Genomic DNA, 22475 nt, shown 5'->3' on the forward strand with positions numbered 1-22475 from the left:
TCCCCAGCCCTTCTCTTTGTTTTTTATTGTTGTATGTTCACTGTTTTAATTATTGTATCTTTGTAGTAAGTTTTTAAATCAGAAAGTGTGACCCCAAATCACAGACTTTAAATAAATCTTCGTATCTTCATTTCTAGAATGCTAGATTTTAAAGATATATTTAATTATAACTTCTAATAGTTCTCAAAAAGTTATGGAAATAATTTATTAATAATATTAAACAAAAATGTACTCAATGACTAAGTTATGAATATAGTTTATCAAATTTTTATCAACTTAAAAACCTATATTTGAATCATCTTCTAAGTCAAATGGAGACTTCAATCACCATTCAATTAATATTTCTTAAAATTATGCATGACAGTGTGTATAGCTTGTCTGTAGGATAAGACACTGACCTTGTTTCCAGGATTTACTCTAGAAAAAAAGGTAACAAAAAAATCAGAGCTATTAATCAAAGTGAATTGCAAATTGTTATGAAAAGGGAGAATACTTCTTAAAATCAGGAAGTCATTGATTGCCTTTGGGAGAAAGGCATCTTGACAGTGAAATTAAAGATGCCTTAGGGTGTGCAAGTTATCTATAAGAAACATGGGGAAAATGAAAGATCAGAAGCTACTTCATGTGTTGGAGCACTGGATTCAGTGAGAGCCTGTGGCAGATAAGGTTAGTAGAAAGGTTTAAGTAGTATTATAATAACTCTATAATAGAAGGCTGCGAAATTTTGTTTAATTTGTTAGGAGACAAAATCACTGAATGTTTCTAATTGAAGGAGTGAAATGATAAATTCTGTTTTAGAATGATTAGTATAGATGGATTGACAGTTTTTACAGAATTAAAATGTAACTTGAATTAGAAGAGTAGGTAGGTAGTGACTGAAACTGTGCAGGTGAAATATGTTGTATTACTAAAGTAGAATGATAGCTCTGTTATTTGAAAGACAGACAACCATAATGCAAGGCACATTTTCTTGCCTCAATAAGAAAAAACAGATCTTATCCTTATCTAAATATTAGAAATTACTACTCTTTCTCTTTTTTCTCTTTGCACAAAGCCAATAAGCCCACCAGATCTTTTAGACATTTCAACATAGAATGTGACACCAAAGTAAGGCAACTGAAGTTGCAGTTTGGGGGTCTCCATCTCCCACCCCTGTATTCTGATCCAGTGGCTACCTAAAGACAGAAGGGGCAAAGTAGGGTGCTCACTCATGGAGAAAGCTGCTGTGGTTGGCCCCTGCAGATGAGAAGGAAAAAGTTTCATTTCCTCACAATCGGAATGACATCCTTGCCCTCCAATGTATGGTCTTTATCCACTTTCTGTAGATTGTATTTCACAGAGAGACCTCAGACCACAGCATATTCAAATTCTTTGATAAGATTTTTGTGACTCTTCATGCAGAAAGCCTTCAAGTGGTCCTGGAGTAAGGCAGTACTACTGGACATGTATAATCTGGTAACTGGCCTTTGGGTTTGGTGTAAATTCTCACTAGTTTCAAATAGTCCCGGCTGTTTTTCTAACACATCACCAAAATTCCGGCAGTGATGGGCAGAGATGGCTACCCGCTGAGGCACTTAATAGATGCTACCCAACCCTTCAATGGAAAGCTGATCAATCTTATTTAATACATAAATACAGGGGATATAAAAACACAGTTTCATTCCATCACATCAATGAGGCCATTAGCTGTGGCATCACTACGCAAAGTCCCAGTATGCTCTTCACAGTTTCAGCACCCAGCTCACTCTTAGGGAATGTAGCTGTGAGATTAATGTCTCCTTTGTCATTCTTTTTAAAGCCAATGTTGGGAGTTTTATTATTCAAGTGAATACTAAAGCCTTCCAATTCTTCATTCTTCAATTACTTTTTTATGTCCTAAGGGTTTCAAGACATCCAGAACAATCAAGATCAAATTGCATGTTCAGGCCATTGCAGTGTCCTGATGGCTTCTATCTTTCCCCTCCCTGGCACCTTCAGTGATACCTGGGAGTTACAGAAGCTGTATTTTGGCACCTTTGTATCTGATGACATAAGGTACAGTAGTCAGAGTAGTGAACTCATAGGTTGCCACTTCAGAATATACCCCAGCTAGGTTACTCAATAGTGTTGACTTCCCCACAGATGGAAAACCCACAAACCCCCCAAATTTCCAGCATCACCAGTCTTGGCCACGTCACAACCTTCTCCTGGACTACCACCACCACCACCTTTTGGAGTAATGAGATCTCTACAAAGCTTAGCAAGGCAAGTCTTGAGCATCCCTAGGTAGTATGCTTTTGCCTTGTTGAGAATGCTCCATTTCAGTTTTGATCTCTGTGTTTTTTACTAAGGTGCGGCTCTTGGTGGCAAGTCTGGCAAGGTGGCGTGGGGATGGGTCGGGGTGGCCAGGATCAAGTACTTTTGGTCTTTAATAATTAGCCCCATGCCTCAGATGGTTCCAAAATTGAATGAGAAAAAAAATACAGGATGAGTTTAATAAATAATAAAATGTGAAGTAACCCTTCCATCTTTGTATGGAGTGAGATTAGGTTTAACAAGAATACTTTGATATCAAACACCTTATAGGTAACACACTTGAAAAGACTAATTTTAAGTGTGTTTACATTACTAATTTCCTTTAATAAATAACTCAATGAGGAGCAAGAGTAATATTTAGCATATATTGAATAGTAAACATTTTTATCACCTCATTAACTAGACAACCTAAGAAACACAATTTATGTCTTTTTTGCCATGAAACTGAATATAAGTAATATTTTTTTCTAATTGAAATATTAAAGAATAAGTGATAGTCTTGTCTGCTACTAAGATGTCTTAAAAACATTCCAAATAAACAAGAAAGAGTTCTCAATTCTACTGTTACAGGTTAAGTATCAAGGGTCCATCCTGAACAAATTCTTTAGCATCTCTCTGTATCAGTTTATTTAAAATAAAATAAATTAATGATAATAACTATTTCATCATGAGAATTAAACTTTTAATGTAAAGTGATATAAGCAATGCCTGACATATTGTAAACCTTTGACTAAGTTAATCATCATCATCATTCGCCATGGGCATGCTATATTTTAAGGACACCAGGGGCATTCGGCTTTCCCACCTGTAACATTCCATAAAGATGCGGAAGTCAGGTTGGCAAGAAAATAGGTTCATTCACAGCCAGGTTTGAGGAATATAGAAAATAGCTTTTTGGTGTGTGTCAAATTGGCATCTTCAGGGGCTCAGGGACACATAAACCTTTTATAAGAGAAGAGGAGGCACAGTGGAACAAAAGGTAGGAAATAATGAAAGTAGATTTAGCTAGGCTGTGTGAGAGAATACATCATCCTTAATTTTCTCGTGTCTGTCCCCAGTGTGAGGTAATGAAAGCAGTTATCAGGAAGTTGCTTTTAATTTCAAAGGGGATCTGTTTCATTATTTGTGATTTTAATAGAAAAGAAAATTATTTACATATGATATATATTATACATGTACATTCTTCTTTCAACTGTCCCATCCCTTTGACCAAATATTTGAAAGAGGATTCTAATACACAAACAGAAATCACAGCAGGGACTTCAGGATAAGAAGGGCATGGAAGCATGATAAGCAATATACCTTTCAATATGCATATTGAAATCCAAGAAAAAAAAATAGTAAAATGGCAAAATTAAGAGATGAAAACTATTATGGAATTAGAAGCAATATATGCTATGCCACTAGATCTGATAATAGTCTATAAAAGAGTGACTGGTAAAAGAAGAAAAATTAAAATATTCTTTTGGAGCAAAGAATAACACTGGAGGTTGGCTGAGTATTGAAAGCATTTGGAAGGTTGAATTTTGTAGGGTTGAGTGTTCTGTAAATGCTTTGCAACACAGACTGCTGGCTCTCCACACACAAAGGACAGTGATTTTTAGCGTGTTCCTAGTTTCAAGATGTGAAAGTTCCCCTAATGGCCTATTTTGAGCTACCAACATGCTACTGCCGAAGATGGAGTCAGGAATAGATGTATATCACCTGCTCTCCAGAGCCTTCTGTGCAACACCCATGACATCTCTTCTCTGAGAAAGCAAAAAGAGAATAGAGAAGCAAAGAGGTTTTTGGGAAATGTGGGGAAAAAGGAAATGGTTTTGGTCAACAGCCACATATCCTTTCCCTTTGCCTAGTCTTAGGAAGTCTTTAGAAAGCTCTTTGAATCTCAGCCTTTCTTGTTAGGTAGGTTAGTCAACTATGAACAGTTGGTAGAGGGAAGGACAAGAAAGGGCACTAACTTTCAGGGAAGACATAATAGACATATGCATTAAGAAAAATCCATGAGGGGCTGGGGATGTGGCTCAAGCGGTAGCGCGTTCGCCTGGCATGCGTGCGGCCCAGGTTCGATCCTCAGCACCACATACAAACAAAGATGTTGTGTCCGCCGAAAACTAAAAAATAAATATTAAAAAATTCTCTCTCTCTCTCTCTCTCTCTCTCTCTCTCTCTTAAAAAAAAAGAAAGAAAGAAAAATCCATGAGTCACAAAACAGACCAGAGGGAGCTTTATCAGGCAAGCAAACATCTAAAGAGTGGGAACTAGGATATCCAACCTTCCCCAACCCATAAAGAATTATAATCTCTTGGGGGAGGTAGTACTTATAACCAATGGAACATTATCCAAGCAGAAAAACTTCTGGAAAATGGGGCCTGGTATGTCAGAACCTCCCTGAGTCACAGTTAATTATAATCTCTTAAGGGAACTGCTGGTTCTAGATCACGTTGCTCTCTCTCTTGTGATCAGGTTGCCAGGACCTTCCGTTATCAACAAACCACCCCTGTTATGAGGTCAGCACAACCCTCTTAGGTAATTTACTAAGGAGCATACCAACAGATAATTAACCACTTATTGGGGTACAAGAGAATAGAACAAGGACAAAGAAAGACTAGAGGGAATGGTGTTTCAGAAACAAAGTTAGAAAAGTGTGAGGGAGCCAGAATGAGACCAGATGAGGTAAGAGGAGAGCTGTGTGGATGGTATCCCATGGGATGGTATTTCCATCTCAGTGAAAAGGAGGAAGGGGTCAATTTGAAGAAATGTTGCTGATGTTCTAGAAAGATAGTATTAAATATTGTGCATTGAATTGATCAATAGAAAGATAATTGATAATCTTTTGTTGGAATGGTGATTCTAAATATAATTTGGGATGGTCCAAAGGAAAATGGGAAGGGTATTGGTTTTCTATTATTGTGGAATAAATCACCATAAACTTAGTGAATTAAAGCAACATCTATTTATTAGTTCATGGTACTCTAGATAAAATATCTGGCATGGCATGACTATCAGCCAGCACATGTTTTAATCTGCAGCTTCTATTAAACTCACAGGGTTGTGGCAAGATTCACTCCATATGGTTTCAGGCTGAAGTCCCTGTTTCCTTGCTGGCTATCAGCTAACAACTTCGATTAACTCCTTGAGGCTACCTGCATTCCTTTCCATGTGACTTGTCCTTCTTTAAAGCCACAGATTAAGATAAGAATCTCCTTTTTGTTTGGAGTAGTGGTGCATGCCTATAATCCCAGCAGCTCAGGAGGCTGAGGCAGGAGGATTGCAAGTTCAAAGCTAGCCTCAACAATTTAGCAAGTCCCTAAGAAATTTAGAGATTTTTCTCAAAATAAAAAATAAAGAAGCCTGGGGATGTGGGGATGTGGCTCAGTGGTTAAGTGCCCCTGGGTTCAATCTCTTGTACCAAAAACAAACAAACAAAAAGATTCATGTAAGTGTTCTGGCTTACCTGAACTGTCTACCTATTTTAACATTAATTATGCCATATAACAACCTAATTAATATAGAAACAAATCCATCCCATTTGTAGTTCTAGGGATTATGGAAGTTGTATACACCAGAGGGCCAGGGAAACTTGGGGCCATGTTAGAATTGTACGTACCAACATAAAGTTTGGATACAGGGAATATAGCTGCCTTTTGAGAGAAACATTTTGCCTATGAAAAGAATAAAACAATAGGATAATGTAAATTAAACTGGGTCAAAGGATATATTTTTTGTTTAGGTACAATGGATTTAATTCTTTGGCACTGAACCACTGAGCCACATCATCTCCCGCCCCGCTATTTTGTATTTTATTTATAGAGAGGGTCTCATTGAGTAGCTTTGCTGCTCTCTGCTGCTAAAGATGACTCTGAACTCTTTTTTAAAATTCTTTTAAATTTTAACTTGTTATATATGACAGCACATGCATTACAATTCATATTACACATATATAGCACAATTTTTCATATCTCTTATTGTACACAAAGTAGAGTCACATCCTTCATGTCTTCATACAGATACTTAGGGTAATGATGTCCATCTCATTCCACCATATTTCCTACCCCCATAACCTCTCTCTTCCCCTCCTTCCCCTTTGCCCTATCTAGATTTCATCTAATCTTTCCATGCCCACCCCAATCACATTATGAATCAGCATCCTTAAATCAGAGAAAACAGTCGGCATTTCTTTTTTTTGGATTTGCTAACTTCACTTAGCATTGTATTTTCCAACTCCATCCATTTACCTGCAAATGCCATAATTTTATTCTCTTTTAATGCTGAATAATATTCCATTGTCGGGCTGGGGATGTGGCTCAAGCGGTAGCGCGCTCGCCTGGCATGCGTGTGGCCCGGGTTCGATCCTCAGCACCACATACAAAACAAAGATGTTGTGTCTGCCAAAAACTGAAAAATAAATATTAAAAAAAAAAAAATTCTAAAAAAAAAAAAAATATTCCATTGTCAATATATACCACTTTTTTAAATCCATTCTTACTGAAGGACATCTAGGTTGATTTCACAGTTTAGTTATTGTGCTGCTATAAACATTGATGTGACTGTGTCCCTGTAGAATGCTGTTTTTACGTCCTTTGGGTATAGACCAAGGAGTGGGATAGCTGGGTCAAATGTTGGTTGCATTCTAAGTTTTCCAAGGAATCTACATAGTGCTTTCCATATTGGCTGTACCAATTTGCAGTCTCACTAGCAATGTATGAGTGTGTCTTTTTCCCCCACATCCTCACCAACACTTATTGTTGTTTATATTCTTAACAACTGCCATTCTAACTGGAGTGCAATGAAATCTTAGAGTAGTTTTGATTTGCATTTCTCTAATTGCTAGAGATATTGAATACTTTTTCATATATTTGTTGATTGACTGTATATCTTCTTAATCCTCCAGTCTCAACCTCCTGAGCCACTGGGATTATAGATGTGCCTGTAATTACACAGTACCTGGCCAAAGAAGGATATTTTTAAGATGGAGAAAATTAAACAGTGCATATGATGATGAGAATAATCCAAAAAGAGAGAATCTGATGTTTCTGGAGAGGAGTGAACTGTTATAATTATATCCTCAAGTAGGTCCAAAGGATAGGATCTCTGGGATGTGTGAAGGTGTTGGTCTTACTCAGGAGCCTGGAATGAGCATATATTTTGAAATAAAAGAGGATTCTTAAATTGTTTTGCTCAGAAATGGCAGGAATTCTTCTGTTGCTTTTCTTCTTCTTCTTTCTCTTAAGTAAAATAGAGACTTTTTATGAAAATGAGTATGGGGATATGGTGATGAGGGTTTGAGGGGAGTACATAAGGTCTTGAAATGGAGTGTATGAAAGTCAATATATAAGATAATCATGAAGATAATTTTATAAAGTATATTATTTCTATAAAGATGTAAAAACATTTATGCTATTGAAATAAATTTTATATTAAAAATGATAGATGGAAGAGGAAGAAAGGTAAGAAAAAGTGTATACACATACCTATGCATTCATTTGACAGAATTTTATTTTTTCTTCACAATATTATTGGCATAATAAAAATAAATAAAATTCTGTCCTAGAGTGAAGGATTAAGAAGGGTCTTGTAAACTTTCACTGAAACAGAGGGACAATTATAAGAAGAGTTATGAAAGATGATAAGACTTAGCCTGCCTAGAAGACATCAGAGGAAAGTTACATTTGAGATACACAGTTCTTAAAAAAAAGTAAGGGATTTTTTTTCTAATAAAAATGAAGCATTAAAGTTATCCACAATTTTGAAGAAAAATACTTTTGGGAAGAAAATTACAATAGAGTAAATAGAGTAGATTAGGATAGAATAAATCAGAATAAACTATGGGACTGGTCTGTGCACTGATGCTTCATTTGTAGGTCAACCAGTAAATGATCTTCCTCATCTAAACTATATACTGGTCCTAAAAATAACATCATTCCTAAGCATGCCCTTGAAGAGAACATACAATCCTAGTAATAGAAATTCATTTAACTAATATGAAACAATTAATTTCATGATTATTTCAGTAACACTCAGACTTTTAAACTTTTAGTCTTATTTTACTAAGAATCAAATATTTTAGATTAAGTAAAATATGCAAAAATTATTTTAAGCAAATTACTTATAAATAAAATGCTAAGTATTAGAAAGTTTAGTCTCTTTTTTGTGAACTAGGCTGACTGAAATATGAGCAGAAAATAGTTATTTCTTTCATAATGATTGTTCATGAAAATTGAATAACTATGTGATTAACTTCATTTTAACAATGTAAATTGAGGGGTTGGGTGTAGCTTAGTAGTATAGGCTTGTGTAGCATGTGAGAAGCCCAGGATTTGATCCTCAGAATTGCAAAAATAAAAACAATAAATAAGTAACCACTTAAAAAAAGGCTAGTTCATAGTTATTAGACTATACATTTTTATTGTTTTTAGAGATTATATAACTACTTTCTTAAAATTTTTATTTAGAAAAAGATATTAACAATAAACAGGATTTATATACTTTGCCAAGAACCTATTTTCCTGTTCATTGAGTGCTTCCATAAAAGTAAAGAATCGTTTTAGCACCCTGGAAGTCTTCAACTTTAAACCAAAAAAAAATAAAATAAAAATATAACAACTCAGGTATGGTGTTGTTTTTTAGATCTGGGTAATATTAAAATATTGAAAAAAATATCAAGTAAATGCCACTGCAAAAATTGGGTTGATGATTCTACTAACAATTCAGAAAACAACTTCAAGATTACTTTTTCTTATTGTAACAATTGACTTCCTGGAAAACAAGAATAGAAAAAAAGACCATAGATCCCATTCTCATATACTCTTGAATCCCCATTAATTAATTCCATTTCAAATAAGAATAATATGTGAGTATTTAACACATACATATCTTTTTCACTTAAGGAAAGTGATCCTAATATTTTTTTCTAGAATGATATTTACTCAAAGAGCATCAGCACAATACAGAATTAATCAGAGATTTTAGTCATATTTTTTTAAAAGCAGCATAATAAAATCTATAAAAACCACCATTTATTAGAAATAATATTTGTACATTTTAACATTTTAATTAAAATCATTATAATGAATTGAAGTAAAATGTAGTACATGTGATCATGTAATAAATAGTTCAGAAAAAGGAGATCTGAAAGTGTCTTAACACCAGATTAAAAACATATATGCATATATGTATATGTACTCTTATGTGCATGTGCCATCAAAACTATAGGCTAAAATCATAAAAATGTAAGAGCCAATCAACTTCAAAAATATATGTAAAGCATTATTAATAAGTACTGATGGTATTTTGTGCATGCCTCCCTCACCCACACCCCCACAAACTAAGCCTCAAAAACCAAATAGGTATAAAACCTGAACAAGCAAACTACTTGATATGGGAAATGTTATTAATGAATAAAGAAGTATAAATTAAAATGATGTATTTAGTTACCAATGTATTATCAAATATTATTTAACACTTTATAACCCAATGTATGAAGAAGGAGTCCTAAAAAATTACTACTCAAAAATTGGATAAATTTGGAATGTTAAAAATGTTACTACATTTTTACCCAGCACTTATTTTTAAAGGAATTTTGTGTGAATACAATAAAATATTTTGGGAATGGGACACAGTCTAAAAACAAGTCATTCATGCTTCACAGTCAACTTTTATGACTACCCAGAAGGTAATTTTGTACAATGTATTTAATAATTTTGTGCATGAAATAAAATCTATTGGTGGAGAATTTTTAACTTATGGAGTCATGTCAGCAATCATATTTTGGAGCATTTTGGCTTTGCATTTTCATATTGGGGATATTAAATCTGTACATCAATACAATATAGGAAACCCATTAAGAGCTTCTAGCTGATGATCATTTGGGTTGACTGAAATCTAGCATAACAATATTGGGCAAATTTAGCCCCTCAGTTATTTGATGTGGCTTACTCTAATAACCACATGCACCCATGTTAGTCATCTACTTTTGCCAGAGCTATATATCAATGTCAAAACCGGGCATCACAGAAGTTCATTCCTGTTATAGGAAATTCAGACACCTTTGTTTCTAGCAGCGAACTCCTATCCTACTGTTTGCTTCTCTCTTCTATCATACAATTTTCTTTGATCTCATGAAAACCATGAGAAAACCTTGATTTGTTTTCCCCCAATAGTTACATCCTATATTCTTTGTTTTCCCTCATCAGCTTAATTTCATGCATCAGTACCTGACAGCATCATCTCACCTGTTACCTGGCTGTTCTGTCACTGTAATGGAATAGCATAATGTTTCACAAGGATGAATTCAGCCGGTCACAACCTCCATAGAAATACGAGGGAAGGTAAATACTGCTGGAGACATTTGGATTTATCTAGGCCACTTCAAATTCACAGTATCCTACCCCAGAGGGTACTTCAATCCTTCCAGGAAAGTCTTTCTAATTCCCTAGTCAGCTGGCTCCCACTATCTACAGCCCTGCTTTCACTTTTGAATTGTAGTTCTGTTGGTTTACTGACTACATGATACCTGCTCTTAAGATAAAACTAAGCTCACTATATTTCCCCATTAAGTCAGGGTGAGCAGCTGCTCCTAATATATATTCTGTGGAGAAGACAAACTTCCTTTATCACAGTACATTTTCCTTTACTGATATTGTCTATTTTCTTGCTTGTCTGGTATGAGCATGAAAAATGTTATAGAACCAAGTCATGTGAAGTAAAATAATTTAGCATGGTATCATTTTAATAGCTATATAAGTTGTGATCCCACCAAGCAGGGAAAATGTGGGGGAAAAATTTAAAAAAGGAAAAAAGTATAAATGCTCAAATAAGAAAAGAGAATCAAAAGATTATTAAAAAAATGACATGAAGGACTCTATAAAAGTACAATACTGGATCTTTATAGACGTAAGAATCACAAATGTTAAAAAGAACCAAAGAAATGCAAATGAAGAAGTCAAGGGCAGCAGCAAAAGTTTTAGTGGGAGTTCAGACTTTTGAATAAAGACTCAAAAAATATTATATATTTTATAAATATATATATATATATATATATATATATAATTATATATATATATATATATATATATATATATATATATATATATATATAAATATTACCTTAGGACATGAAGATCATTTGTAATGTTTTTCAGTTTTTTGGTTTATTTATCCAACAAACATTAGATTCTGCTTGTTCCTATTGAGTCAGACAAAATATAAATCCTGTGATGTGTCGAGAATTTTTAATGATTTGTATGAAATCTACACACTAACAGAAAACAGTCTAATTTTGATGAATTTGGATGAGAGTTATTCACATGGTGTTACATATATTTGAAATCAATATTTATAACAAATATGGAAATTGTAAATTAAATCATATCCTTAGAAATAATGTTATTTTTTATTATTTGTAGGTATAATCTGTATATTTTATTTTATATTTTAAGTATAATTAATGCTTAATAAAAATTTGCACAATAGAGACACTAACTGATTTGTTTTGAGTTCCCAATATAAAGTTTTAATTTAGTGAGTGATCTTTTTAGTTCTAATTTTATATTGGAAGTTGTAACATTTTTACTAGGTCTATAAATGATAAGAAAGTATTTGTTGGATGATTTAAAAGCTAAAACACTAATTTTGTATTAAATTTATAAATAGTTTTTTTGAATATTGGCTTAAAGGGCCACCCCTACAATTTTTTCTATAAATCAAAGCTTACCCAAAGAACACATATATCAACTGCTTGCTCTTTGAAGATTAGGTCATGCCTTTCTTATTATTTCCCCTGAAGGCAGTGGGTATCATGAGCCATTATAGTGAACATCCATTAAATACTTCTACAATGAATGATGAAAACAAATTATGTAATTGTTAGAATAAAGTTCAGTAATAACATTTAATTACATAAAAATGCTGGTCAAACAAGCAAATAAGAAAAATGAATAGTATATATATATATATATATATATATATATATATATATATATATATATATATAAAGAATATATGCTTTAATTCTATAAATAGTAGATATATGTGCATGCTCTTAAATGGTAACTAACCTTTGTTTCTTTTTTTAAATGAGGAATGCAATCAGTAAAAACTCTCCTTTCTAAGTTACACAAAGTTTTCTCAAGAAGTGGAGGTGTAAATTGCCTTTGAAGTAGACTTTTATTTAGGAAAAAAAATCACTTTAAAAATGTCTCTGCAATTTCAGAATTGTAAAGGAAGTACTGTCTATTATTCATGGGGAAAATGAAAAAATCCCCATTTTCTGTCTTTTTGATTATGTAAATTGCATGTGGTTGAGTCTAAGATGAATCTCATCAGACTGTTGCATTTGTTAAACTGAGAAAGAACTTTGATTTTAAATGGATTAATACAACACTGTGCCTATAGAACCACTGTGGTTCGTTTTCATTTGTACACAGTGATGGAGATCTTCCAGAAAGGTCTTACAAAATGCCAATGGACAAGTAGCACAATCTTTGGGAAAGACCCAATACATTTGGCCTGGCTTTCTAGGTAACTCAATCTGGAATTGAGGTCGCTGACCAAATCTCAAGGTAATGTGAGTCTGAGTAACCTGAATGTATTCGGTTGTATACTGTGTTCTGGTATAATTGTCGTGATGAGTCCAGAGCCTAAGGTCACAGTCTTGAATTTCCACTGAAGGGCATAAGTATTTCTATTTCTAGTCATTCTGGAAAAGAAAAACTCTCAACGAAACCTGGGTTCAGGAGCACACCATGAACTAGATGGTAGGTGGAAGGGTTGGGGAGGAGAAACTATTTCTTTCTGTGATTCATGCTTAGATCACATTCACTTCCCCAGGCAGTGAGAATGAGAGGGAGGTAGAAGGAACCATAAATATTCTGATTCAGTAAGTAGGCCTTCAAAGGTAGCCCAGGATGCATATCAGGCCCTCCTCCCATCTGCCTACCACCCTGTGATTCTAATGAAGAGAGCCTGCGAATTAGAAGAGATACTAAACTTAAAGAATAGCAAATTTGTTATGTTAAACTGAACACACAATTAGATAAGAAAAATAACTTAAAATTCATTATCTTGGTCATCTTCATTGTTTTTCTTCATTCTATGCTGAAAAAGTTAAAATCTGCTAGAGTACTATATAATCAAAAAATCATAAGACCACATGCTTCTGTAGGAAATTGCTGTCATATTACTGTGGTGAATTCATATTCAAAACCACTTGGATTTTTCATGATCAGTCTGGCCTTAAAGAATCAGACTATGACCAAGTGAAATTCATTGCCTTTAGTTGATATTTTAGGCTGAAATGTGAAACAATTGTCTTTACTGACCCTCAATCATGGAGTAATTCATGTCAGTGGTACTTGGGCTAAAAAATACCATCGCCAACATATTTTTTATTATTCACATGCATAGTTCATACTTCAACACTGGTCTGTGAATAGGATATAATGATTCAACTATAGGATACACAAACATTTACAATTTGACCAGCAATAGTTTTCTCTTGTAACAAGCAGATAGTTATTAACAATTTCTTTGTGTTATCTACTGTGTAAAAACAATTTTAAAACAAATAATTAACCTTTTTCTTTTGAACATGTGTCATGGAAATAAAAATATTTCAGTGGTTCTCTTTTAGTTAAATTATTAATTATTTATTTCAAATAAATAATTTTTACTTTTTTAATGAGAGTGGTCATCTACTTAGCTTTATTGCATGAAAATTTGTACTTTTCTCAGGAAAACAAAGGTAGGTCCAGATATATTTGTAACTTTTACCACAGTCATGTCTTACTTCAGTACAAGTTTCCCCCCAAGGGAAAAACTTTATTAAAGGACAGGTCATTATTTATTTATATGATACTCCCACTTATGAACAGGAATGATCAATCTAGAATACAAGTATCTATTGCAGAGTGAAGAATAAATTGTATTTTTCCTTTGGAATTTTAGGAGAAAACATTAGGTTACGCTGTATTTTGTGCCTTATGAACTCTAAAGTTGAAACTTAATGTAGCATTTGATCTGAATTTAAAGCCATGGCAAACTAATTACGGGAAGTAGAAATTGTGGGTAAGCAGAATAGACCAGCCATCAGTAGGTAAGGAAGGTGTGGGAGGAGAGAGAGAAAAAGAAGGGGGAATGTAATGCTAAAGAGATGGAGAAAGAGGAGAGAGAAGAGGAGGGAGTAAGAAATAGAAGGACCCTAGTTTAGTGGTATAGTAGAGCTCATTTGAACTGACTCAAAAGAGCTGATTATTAAATGTTCGGGTATTTAATAAGTTGGCTATCAAACCACACATTACTAAAAACTAAAGTACATAAATACAATGTATTGAAACAAATATATACTACAAACTCATAGTTCCCAATTATTTTACTCTTTTATACTATTATCTGTTCTTTAGATCATTCATGTGTATTGTATCTAAATTGTAGAAATACTGTATGTATTGGTGAACTTCTGGTATATAATGTAATGGTGTGCTTCTGGGTTTCCAGTCCCAACTCCATGATTGAGATGATAGTTAAAGGCTGCTATGGCAGGAATATTTATAGAAAATGCTACAAAGCATGTTTGTTAGCAAATCACTGACCTAGTTTCTGTTTTTCAACTCCCAGAACCACGTCTCATAATTCCTTACCTTACTTCATATGTATAAGATTGTTTGCCAAGTACTCAAAAAAGCATCCCTTTTTGTTAGCTGAGTAAACTCTGATTCCTTGCAACACAAATGCTTGAATAAGATAAACGTAACTCTTAAAAAATGTGCACTCTTCAAATGTCACTATTTTTTTCCTCTCTATTTCCTTCATAATGGGTGTTTTTCATGTTTATATCTATTTTATAACAGAAAAATTATTATTTTTAATTTTAATTTGTTATATATAGCAGAATGCATTACAATTCATATTATACATATAGAGTACACTTTTTTTATATCTCTGGTTGTATACAAAGTAAAGTCACATCCTTCATGTCCTCGTACATGTACTCAGGGTAATGATGACCATCTCATTCCACTGTCTTTCCTATCCCTATTCCCCTTCCCTTCCCCTTCCTCCCCTTTCCACCTTTGCCTTATATAGAGTTCATTTAATCCCCCACCCCGACACACACATTATATTATGGATCAGCATCCTTAAATCAAAGAAATCTTTCAGCATTTGGTTTTTGGGAATTGGCTAAATTCACTTAGCATTATATCCTCCAACTCCATTCATTCACCTGCATATGCCATAATTTTATTCTTTTTTAATGCTGAATAATATTCCATTGACTATATATACCACATTTTCTTTATCCATTCATCTACTGAAGGGCATCTAGGTTGGTTCCACAGTTTAGCTATTGTGAATTGTGCTGCTATGAATATTAATGTGACTGTGTCCCTGTAGAATGCTGTTTTTAAGTCCTTTAGGTATAGACAGAGGAGTGGGATAACTGGGTCAAATGGTGGTTCCATTCTAAGTTTTCCAAGAATTCTCCATACTGCACAGAAAAATTATTTCTTACAAAATTGGTAAGTTAGGATTCAATTTGCTCTGCCCACCCCCCCACCCCCCACCCCCCCCCGCAGTGGATACTTTTTATTTTTTTATTGTTTGGTACTGGTGCTTGAATCCAGAGACATTTTACATTGAGCTCCCTCTCCAGCCCTTTTTATTTTATTTTTAAATTTTTGACACGGGTGCTCAATAAGTCGCTTAGGGCCTCACTAAATTGCTCACTGTGGCCTATAACTTGCCAGCTTCTGCTCAGCCTCCCAAGTTGCTGGGATGTCAGATGTGCACAAATGTGCCTAGCAGATCCTCTTTTAGTACAATTAGTACTGCAGATGACAATGTGAAAATAGTTTATTATTATTTTATTTCTAGATAATTGATGCTGAGCTTTAACTGCCATGAAAGCTTCTTTGCTTATTAGGGTCTCCTAATATTTATTTTAGACACAAAGATGAAATCCATTCTCCTCCTCCAGGGAATGTTCTTTAAAAAAAAAAAAAACAAAGTTGGCAGCTACAAAAAAATAAAAAATAAAAAATAAATAAAAAATTAAGAGAGAGAGAGAGAGAGAGAGAGAGAGAGAGAGATGAAATTCTCATATGGATTAGATTTAATGGAAATATTAGATTCCTCTATTATGACAAAAAAATTAATTCATGGGTTCTAATAATTTTAACTATATAAGATAACATTGAATGAAGTAGGTCTTTTTTCTGGTTATGTTTTGAGCAAATAAAAATACTTAATGACATGTAAGTTATCATACCTTATGCAAATAAAATCAATCATTTGTGAATCATATAAGGTGGGAACTCATATACACAAGCACATTTAATTGTAAGCTCAATACAGTGGTAAGTAGGGAAAATTTGTTAAACCTCTATTGTCATTCCCTTTATCTGCAAAATGGAATCATAGCTACTTAGGAGAAATAGCACATGTAATTCAGTTGTTACTCTGCTATCACATTGTAAAGGCTTTGTCAATGTTTGCTGATACTATTACAAACAAGTACAAAAGATATTGAGCAAAATGAAAGCTAAAGAATGAGAGATCTTAGTCAAGAAAATCTTCTGAAGTGTAAAGGGTAGTTGAGACTAAAAATTCTGTAATTGCCAAATATTTAAGAAACACTGGGATGCCACTGACTGGAGATTGTGACCTTTTTCCATCATGCTTTGACACAGAAAGGTGCTATTCTATCCTGGATCAGTACACCATAGAGAAAGAAAAGCAATCCAGGGCTATTAACCTCTGAAGATTGAAATTAATTATAAGAAACTTCTAGTTTCCTGATAAAAAAATAAGGAATTGTTTTCTACTTGGTCTTTTAGGTGTGAAATTGATTTCTTAAGTTTGAAGTTGTAAGATTGAATTAATTTATGATAGAGTATGGGGAACACTACTAGAAACAAAAGGGTTAACAAATTTTACAGGGAAGGATTTTTTATGTCAGTACATTAATTTTTCATATTACTTAATTTTTTTTTTTGAAATTCCTTATAATAATAAAAGAAACAATATATGCTTATCTTGGTGGGAATATAGAATTTCCTGATTATGAGTATTTTTAAAAATCCCATTTCTGGTTTCAGACATTTTTCTTGTTGTACATTGAAGGTAACAAATTTCATGTAACTAGAAATTTTAATGCCATTTGGATCACTTATATAAAGTGCTACAAAAAAATTCTAAAATTGAGTAGTAGAATGATTGGTTATAATAACCTTTCATTGAGTCAAAATTATACTCTGTGTTCATAGATTAAGCTTGATGGGATTTTATGATCTAGCAGATGGATAATTATCCTCAATTGTCTATGTATAATACATTATCTCTTCAAAATTTGTGCTCATAATTAATGACATAAAATTTCCATTTCAATAATTGATGCCTTGAATCATAGTTATCAGTTGTTATCATTGCAGGGGTCAGATGTTCAGCTTTTGTTTGGGAATTTACACACACTCAGATTTTCAGGTTCATGGGGACCAGGTTATACTCTCAGAATCAGTTCATAAAGTCATGTTTTTGATCACATATTTCATTTGCAGTTTTAATATTGAAATATACTATACCTTTTCTAACATTTACTTCTAGATTTTTCATTTTAAGTGATTTTACAATGACTAAGCCACTTAAATGAGAAATGTAAAGAGTTTCTATTTCTACCAAAATGAAGGTAATAAAACTCTTTGTACTTAGAGTCTGTGCTGATTTAACCACTTGTGCTAAATGATACAGGCAACTATGACTCAAGACAGAAAAACGGTTGTCACAATCCATCTCCCCTCACTCTCTGAACTCCTCTTCTTGACTTTTGAAATTCCTTCCACACATTTATCAGTATAGTATTATCTAGTTCATTCATGCAAGTTAATTGTATCTCCCTGTGTAGATTTTATCTTCTTAAAAAAAGTTTTTGATTTTTCTTATGTTCATTCTTATTTATATTATTTTCATTTTATGTACATGTTTTCTCTCTCTCTTTTTGCATTCACAATAAAATGGCAAAGCATTTAACATTTTTAAAATTTAACCCATATTTGGTTAGATTATTATTTATTCTGAATGCCTGGATATGTGTTTTTTTTTATTATAATAATTTCTCGTCTGGCAAAATGAAAATAGATTGAACACATAAATAATCAGAGGATATAAAAAATTGATGATTAATTTATGATATTTCCTGTTATTTGTATTTAACCTATAGGTAGTATAATTCATGTTCAATTTCATCAAATTCTATTTGTTTCATTGCTATCTTATATGCTAAAATAATTGAAAATAATTGCTTTCATAAAATCATAATGCTAAAATAGAACTCAACAGTTTTATATATAAATACACATTAAAAGATAGTATATGTAAATATGTTTATGTAGATTTATAAAAGTAGCTGTCATATTTGACAAACAATATCATGTTTTATAGTTTTTTTTTTAGAACTCTAGTAAAAACATATCAAATTTAAAGCCTATTCCACTGGAAATTCTTACATTTCTTTAAAAAGACTGAATCAATTCAATAAGTAGGACCTATAGATGTGATGGTAGACTATTTGAGATATATCAATACAAGGTTAAACTATCTGGTTCCTGGAAAAAAAATCCTTTTGAAATGAAGACAATAAAACACATGTGAAAATAATTTCATTGTACTTTCCCTTGACAACTGAGTTTTATCCATGTAAATTTATTGTAAGATACACTGTAAAATCTGTCTTGCAACACAGTTCATTGCTTCATGAATGTCCTGTGATACTGAAAAAGTTACCAGATTTCTCAAATATCAAGTTTTTAATCTACAAAACGGAAGTAATAAAGATCAAACTGACATCATTTTTTGTAATGAGGACCACCAAATGATTCCAGTTCTCTTTCATGTTTGATGTTAGAATTGCACTTTCCAATTCCCTTTGTGTTAGGTGGGACTTGTATTTTGCTTTGGTTAGTAGCAGATAAGTAGAAATGATGTGTGACACTTCCATTTGAAAGCCTGAAGAGCTCTATGTGAAGTGCCCCAGTCTCTTTCCCTCTGCTATGGGGACAACCAGCATTCCAGATGGTGTCTCCTCCATCAACCTGGATCTAAGGGGCAGAACAATGGGAAGACAGCCCCAACCAAATAGCAATGAATGTGAGAGAGGGAGAAACAAATTTTTGTTGGTTTAAATCACCAATAATTGGGAGTTCCTACTTAATGTGGTCTATTTTAGAAAATGATCCATGTGCTGCTGAGAAGAAAGTATATTCAGTTATTGATGAATTATTCTACATATTTCCATTAAGTATAAACTTTTAATTGTATTTTTTGTTCTATCCCTACTTTTTAAATTTTTGTTTGCATGATCTATACAGTGATAAGAGAGACACATTAAACTCACCCACTGTTATTGTGTTGTGGTCTGTTTGATTCTCAAAATTGAAAAGTGTTAGTCTGATGTACATAGATGCTCCATTTTTAGGGACCTAAATATTTATGACTGTTATGTCTTGTTGATGTAAAGTTCCCTTAAACAGTATGTGATGGTCTTCTTTGTCACTTCTGATTAACTTTGGCTTAAAGTCCAATTAATCTGATATGAGGATAGAAATCCCTGCTTGTTTATATGATCCATGTGAATGATATTTTTTTTCCTGTCCTTTTACCTTCAGTCTGTAGATATTTTTGCCTATCAGGTGAGTTTCTTGGAGACAACATATTGTTGGGTCTTTTTCTTTAATCCAATCCTCCAGTCTATGTCTTTTCCTTGATGAGTTTAGGCCACTTACATTCCGTGTTATTATTGAGAATTTTTGATTACCTTTTATTTGGATTTATTTCTGCTTTTTAATTTGAATTAGTTTCTTTTTTGATTGGCTATTCTTCTAGTGTAGTTCCCACTTTTGCTGGTTTTCAATTTTTTCTTCAAGAAATATTTATTAAGTATGTTTTATAGTGCATGCTTCTAGTTATGAGTTTCATTAACTTTTGTTTATTGTGGAAGGTTTTTATTTCATCATCAAATCGGAAGCTTAATTTTTCCAGGTACGGTATTCATAGTTGGCATCCATTTTCTTTCAGAGCTTGGTACATATTATTCTAAGACCTCCTAGTTTTTAGGGTCTGGGTTGAAATATTAGCTCAGATCTGGATTTGTTTCCTTTTAAATGTGTCTGGTAATTTTTCTCTAGCATCCTTTACAATTTTATCTTTATTCTGCATGTTGGGCATTTTCATAATAATATGCCTCAGTGTAGGTCTGTTGTAATTTTGTATATTTGGAGTCTTGTAAGTCTCCTCTATTTGATTTTCCATTTAAATATTAAGATTTGGGAAATTTTTTATTATTTCATTGAAAAATTTGTGCATTTCTTTGGTTTGTATTTCTGAACTTTCATCTATCCTAACAAATCTTACCTTTGGTCTTTTCATGTTATCCCATATATTTCTTGAAAGTTCTGTTCATGGTCTCTTAACATCTTTTCTCCATGATCAACTTTATTTTCATGATTATATGTTTTGTCTTTGTTGCCTGAAATTCTATCCTCTAAGTAGTCTAGTCTGCTGGACCACTTGAGTTCATTGAGTTTGAATTTGATTTACTGATTCCTTAATTTTGAGAATTTCCAATTGTTTTTTTCCTCAGGATTTCTATCTTCTTATTGAACTGATCTTTCACTTCTTGGATTTTTCTCTCTGATTTCACTACTTACATCATCTTTTACTTCACAGATCAGCACACCTCAGAGCCTGGATGCTTCCAATCCATGCGGGGAGTCTGTTCCCCTGGAGTCTCTCCTGGGTTCTGCTCATGCGGCCAGGAGCCAGTCATTCCCTCCTCCACCACCTTTAGCTCCTGTATTTCTAGACTTCTTGGGCTCAGTCCTGAAGCACACATTCACTCACTGCCTTACTCCCCCCACGCCCCCATCAAGTTCCTAATCCTTCCCAGCTAGTCCTGTGAACTGCTAGACTAAAAGGGTGGGAGATACCAGGAATATCTTGTGTTTGAGTGTTTCAAACTCTCAAACTATAAACCCTTCTAGTTTCAAACTATAAACATTTTTTTTTCAAATTTTCCTGGGTACAACAGTCTGCATGCCTGAATTTCACCTGGTTTTCTAGTCGCCCCCTAGGCCATGTGGTGGGCGATTGGTTAAGTTATCAGACCCAGCTGGAATTACAATACCTACACCTGTTGGCCATTGTAGCTCTGCAGGAGGTAATGGCAGATGGCTATCTTGGCTGTGTGTGGGCTCTTTGGAGACATGCAGTGCTTTTCAACAGGAGAACATAGTGCAGCTTACCCACTGGATTTGTTCAACAATGTCTTCCATCACCGATGTCTCTGTTTTAAGATACTCCACGGTGCCCCCTGACATGCAGGTTTTCTCAGTCCTCCTCTTTGATTTACCTGCTGTGGATCTGCATCAGAGGCCGCCAGCACCAATTGTGAGTTTTTTCTTCCTTTTTAAATTTTGTAATTTTATTCTATCCACACTTTTGAGGCCCTAGGCTGTTCTGAGAGTCTATTATTAAATCCTAGTAAGATTTCTCTTTTCACCCACCTCAAAGAGAAGCTGTTTATCAGCTTTCCTGATCTCACACCATTGGCGCAGCTTGGAAAGTAAACTCCTGTCTTCCACCATCTTTCTAGATTGTCTAAAATCATTATTTTCATATGAGAACTGTAGAAGGCAGTAAGAAGAGTAACTTAGGAAAACTAGACAAATAACATAGAATTAATTGTAACAGCTTAAATTTAGCAAATAATTTCATCAGAGTTATAAATACAAATAACTAAACCATGAAAGTTTTCCTCCTTAATCACCAATATGTATTTAGTAAGAGTTTGTAAATGTAAAAATATAAACATCAGCACTGAGATGAGAGGTGTTGTCTTTCATTTTATTTCTGATAGCAGTTAGATATTAACTAAAAGAGATAAATCAAGAAAAAGAAATATTAGTTAATTATCTGAAATTACATATTAAATAACAGAATTAATAAAAAAAATCCTGAAATGTTTAGAAGAGGTTACTTAGGAAAAGGAAAACAAACAAACAAACAAAAAATTGGAAATAATGGCTTTTCACCATAAACTCTTTTATATTATTAGGTGCAAGTATTGTTTTGATCCAGGTGCCTACTTGATATCTCTATTTGAATATCTCAAATGCACTGCAAAGAAAAAATCA

At 33.5% G+C, this 22475-nt stretch overlaps 1 pseudogene; it reads right to left on the bottom strand.

Moving 5' to 3' along the window:
• Positions 1–1259: 1259 nt before the first annotated feature.
• LOC143388909 (developmentally-regulated GTP-binding protein 1 pseudogene) lies at positions 1260–21659 on the bottom strand (annotated as a pseudogene).
• Between the last annotated feature and the right edge of the window lie 816 nt (positions 21660–22475).

Source organism: Callospermophilus lateralis, unplaced genomic scaffold, assembly GCF_048772815.1.
Source record: "Callospermophilus lateralis isolate mCalLat2 unplaced genomic scaffold, mCalLat2.hap1 Scaffold_45, whole genome shotgun sequence".
NCBI classification, from domain to species: Eukaryota; Metazoa; Chordata; class Mammalia; order Rodentia; family Sciuridae; genus Callospermophilus; species Callospermophilus lateralis.